Genomic DNA, 5,111 nt, shown 5'->3' with positions numbered 1-5,111 from the left:
CGGGCCGGGCCGGGCCGGGCCGGGGAAGAGACGCGAAGCCGCCCGGGCTCGGCGCGTTCGCACCCCGCGGTGCTGGCGGCGCGGCTCCCCCACGGGGAGGAGCTGGGCCCGCTGGCGGCGCCCTGGCCGGGCACTGTTTCCTGGGCACCCGCAGCGGCTGCCTGGTGAGGCCTGGCGGAGAGCCGCCTTCGGGAAAGCCGGATCACAGGGCTGTCTTTGGTGCCATCTTTTCCTGGCCCGGCAGAAGAGCTGGGGGAGATGCTAGACAAGTTATGGTAAAAAGGGAAAGCAAAAGTCACCAGAAACAGCAGGGATGCAGCCCCCCGTGGCATTCCCTGCTGCTGCCTCCTTTGGGATGTGGCGTCTCATTAAAACAGACCCAGTGGCTCTGCATCGACAAGGCTGGGTAGATTTGCACCTCTGTAGACTAAGAAATAAGATATAGAGGGCATGTGGCCACACTTGCATTTGAGCGTGCCTAAATTTAATGCACATTAGCAAGTTTAGGTAGGCATCTACAGTGCAGGTGTTAAAAGTTTGTCCCAAGTCAGGCCACATACACAGCATTAATGCTTTTTATATGCTTTAAGGGCAAGTGCAGAGTGCTGCATCTAGGGCACAAAAATATCCAGCACACCTACAGGCTGGGAAGTAGCCCTCTCAGCAGTGCAGAAGCAGAAAGGGATCTCAGAGTCATAGTGGACTCCAAGGTGAATACAAGTCGTTGGTGTGACGAAATCGTCAGCAAAGCTAACCACACTTTATTATGCATCAGCAGATGCATGACAAATAGATCCAAGGAGGTGATACTTCCCTTCTATGCAGCATTGGTCAGACCACAGTTGGAGTACTGCATCCAGTTGTGGGCACCGTACTTCATGAAGGATGTTGATAGACTCGAGGGGATCCAAAGGAGGGCCACTCGTATGGTCAGGGGCTCTATGAGGAGAGACTGGGGGATACAGACCTCTTCAGCCTCTGCAAGAGAGGGCTGAGAGGTGATCTTGTGGCCACCTATAAATTCCTTGTGGGGTGCAGCAAGGGATTGGAGATGCTCTGTTCACCAGGGCGCCTCTTGGGGTAACAAGGAACAATGGTCACAAACTGACAGAGAGCAGATTTAGGCTGGATATCAGGAAAAACTTCTTCATGGTAAGGGTGGCCAAAATTTGGAATGGGCTTCCAAGGGAGGTGGTGCTCTCCCCTACCTTGTGGGACTTTAAGAGAAGGCTGGATAGGCATCTGACTGGGGTCATCTGATCCCAGCACTATTTCCTGCCTAGGCAGGGGGTTGCACTGGATGATCTGTTGGGGTCTCTTCTAACCCTAGCATCTACGAACCTATGAAACTAATGTGCCATCCAGCAGACCATACCAGTCAGTGCCCGCTGGCCCTTGAACGAGTCCAAGGAGCCTGTGAACACTGCCCAGTGATACTCTGCCTGAAGACAGAAGGGAAAGGAAAGCAGCCCTGTAGTCCTCAGAGGTCCTTCTAGCCAGAGCCTCCTCCCTGGCTCCTCCTATACTGCTAACTTTGTCAAGGCCAGGAGGAGGTTGACCAGGAGGTCCCAGGACATGGTGGGGCCACAGATGGGGAGTGCATAAATAAATAGGTGAGGGGAGAAGTGCAGCCAGAATTTCAGCAGGAGGTTCTGGAGGAGGTGGTGAAGGGGCTGCAGCCTGGTGCACTTCAGGTACATGTGTGCCAGGGTCTCCCTCTGCTCGTGGAAGGGACAGATGTTGCAGGTGTCTGTGAATGTGAGACAGAAGCCTGGGACAGATAGACCTATGGTCTGACCAGGTAAATGGCAGCTTATGTTCTTATGAACCTGGGTTCACAAAAGCTTGTGTTCTGTAGATATGTCTTGTTTAGTTGGTGTATAAAAGATGCAGATCTACCCTGCCTTCCAACTGACTTCAAACTAACTACCTCTCTCTGCATAAATAACCATTTAACCAAGACCAGAAAAGTCTCTATGCCTCTAGGGAAATGGGTGTTGCATAACACTTATATTACCTGACATGCCTGCAAATTCCTATTGCATTGAAACCAAGGGCAGTCTCTTAGGTCCATTCAGGGCTCCTTATTTTATGAGTAAGTTCTTAGACTTCACTAAAGCTGTTTGTTACAAGGGAAATACTTAACGTAATTTCTGATGATGATACTTTGCTCTTAATACTGGACCTAAAAGGCTGGACTCCACTTCTGTTTACAAAATGAAATTGTGGGGAAGTACATAGTTTATCACACTTTTTTAGATCTAATCAGGGTATGTTTCTTACCATAGTTGTGGTACTTTAATTCAAAAGACTTAGTCAAATTTGGATTTTCCACTATTAAACATGTAAGTTAGAAAAATTATAGCTCTTATCTATCTAGGAAAAACAATCTAATTTTTAGTTGTGTCTAGATAGTAACTGTTCTGTTTTAGGGTAGTCATTAATTAACCCTAATAAAACAGGAAAACTAATAGTGCAGGTAAAGACTTCAATGACATTTATCATGGTACCTAAGGGCTCCTATACATGTGCAGGGAGGCTGCTCCAACGCACTGTAATTACAGTAATTACTGTGCTCCAGCAGACTCCAGTGTCATGTGTATTAGTGTCCCCATGCTGAAAAATGGCAGCAGGGCACTTTAAACTAAGGCTTTTTCAACAAGCTGTAGTTTAAAGAACCTGCCGCCATTTTTCAGCATGGGGATGCTGATACACATGATGCGCTAGGTGCTTTTAATTACTGCGGTTCTCAGAGCTGCACTAATTAAAGCATCCCTCCTCCCCACACACACCACTACTCAGGGGAAACATGTGTAAAAGCTCTAAATATCTTTGATTGTTTAACTTTTTCCCCAATGTGACTAATTTCACATTGGAACTATAAGCTCACACTGGTACAAGTTTGCTGTCTGATTTTTCTTCTGATTACTTTGCTATTACAGTCAGAGTTTTCTGAAAAGTTCCTTTTCCCCTCATTTTCTGGAGCACTTTTCATTATCCCAGAGTACCTTAGTGTCTGAAACAGTTTTGGTATATGGACAAAAATAATCCCCCTTCCTGGACAGAATGTAGTGCTTCCCAAGGAGAAAGTTCAGTGATTAATGGGTGTGGTTTCCTCAATTCTTTTCTCTTTTTTTCAATTCTGCTAATTACATTGGTTCCCAATACAAGTGTCTACAACACTTATCCATATAAAAACCACCAATATCCTGTTGTTTAGACTTCAGTAAAGTCATTGTTTTCTTTCAGTAATTAAAGGGGGGAAAATCTACTATTACCTTTTACTAGCTACTAACTTTATTCTAGGTAAGGTGAGATTTATGACTTTATGCCATAGATTGGTAATTAAGATAACCTAATGTTTACATTATTTTTGCAAAAAATAAATGGGTATTAGAGATAAATGCAATAACAACTTTAATGTTATGATTCAGAATATTCACTATGATGACTTCTCATAGTCTATGTTACTGCTTGTTATTAACTGTTTTGTATTACAAACACAAAACTAGTTTTGAAGAATTTTAAGGTTACCAAGTCAAGCTCTCAAAAGTTAGAAATTGTAGATGCAAGTGAAGTACAGTCTTTATTTATGTGACTACAGTTAATTTCTCCATAGGAACCAAACCTCATATAGTGCACACACCTGACCTCTGTATGAGCTTTAGTCTGCTATAGACAAAGACTTGTCAGGCCTCCAGAGACTTCAACATTCATACACACTTCTGTCTTGTTAGGGAAAGGAGCAGATATGCTGGAAGTCCTGGGTTGTAAATCAGAAGGAAAAACCAGTGGAGATGTTTGGACATATTTGGGACTGGGAGGCAGTGTTATGCTTGGATTAACTCTGTTTGTACTTAATGTTTGGATTAATGTTTGTACTTAACATTAATGACTGCCGCTCCAAACATTCTTGAAGTGTAACCTTACCATAGTTCACGGTACTTCTGTCCCTGAGCAAGTGTTCCATACATGGTTTCCCATAGCTATTTTATCAGTGCACACCCTGAGGGAAATAAAGACACGTTTGTGAGCATTTGGGACTAGATTTGTGCTTTATAGCTGAGTCTACATGAGACACTGATTATGCATTCGTTACTGCACAATCATTTAGTACTTGTATAAACCTGAGTTACCATGCAGTAGCATCTACAAATAGCCTTTTTGTGACACTGATTGTGCAGTAGCCTGGCACAATCATTTAGTACTTGTATAAACCTGAGTTACCATGCAGTAGCATCTACAAATAGCCTTTTTGTGACACTGATTGTGCAGTAGCCTGAGACTGCTGTGCACTAGCATTGCATCACGCTTTTTGCCACACAATGCTACTGTGCAATAGTCTTGGGCTATTGCGCACCTAGCGTCTCATGTAGACGTGATCTATGTAACGTATTTTAAATTATCATTAGCAAGTAATCTCTTTCCTGTTAAAATAGCATGGGTCTTAATGGATTTGCTATGTATCTACGCTTTCCTGTCATGGTTGTTTCTGGTGTACTGTCCCAACTGCCTGGGCACATCTAAATGTGGAAATGCTCCAGGGTGGATTTACTTTAGAGTAATTTCATAGATTCATACATGCTAGGGTCAGAAGGGACCTCAACAGATCATCGAGTCCGACCCCCTGCCTAGGCAGGAAAGAGTGCTGGGGTCAGATGTCCCCAGCCAGATGCCTATCTAGCCTTCTCTTAAAGACTACCAAAGTAGGGGAGAGCACCACCTCCCTTGGAAGCCCATTCCAAATTTCCTTGAGTAAATCCATCCCGGGCAGGCATCTACATATATGGAGACATGGGAGCAGATTTGCTGCTCATGGCAGCAGTGTGTTCCCACCCCCACTGGCCCTGCACTGACTCCGCAGCAGCCAGGGAGAGCTCTAGACTTCTCTTGGGTGCTAGTCCAGGGGCTGGCATGGAGCCAGGAGCCTGGAAGGAGCTGGGACATTGCTCTACCACTGGAGCCCAGTGGGGCGGGCTTCACCACCACAGTTTCATAGTTTCTAGGGTCGGAAGGGACCTGAGCAGATCATCTAGTCTGACCCCCTGCCATGGCAGGAAAGAATACTGGGGTCAAATGACCCCAGCAAGATGTTCATCTAACCTCCTCTT

Source organism: Crocodylus porosus, unplaced genomic scaffold (assembly GCF_001723895.1).
Source record: "Crocodylus porosus isolate Cpor-Errol unplaced genomic scaffold, CroPor_comp1, whole genome shotgun sequence".
NCBI lineage: Eukaryota > Metazoa > Chordata > Crocodylia > Crocodylidae > Crocodylus > Crocodylus porosus.
Note: the sequence above shows the minus strand (reverse complement) of the source record.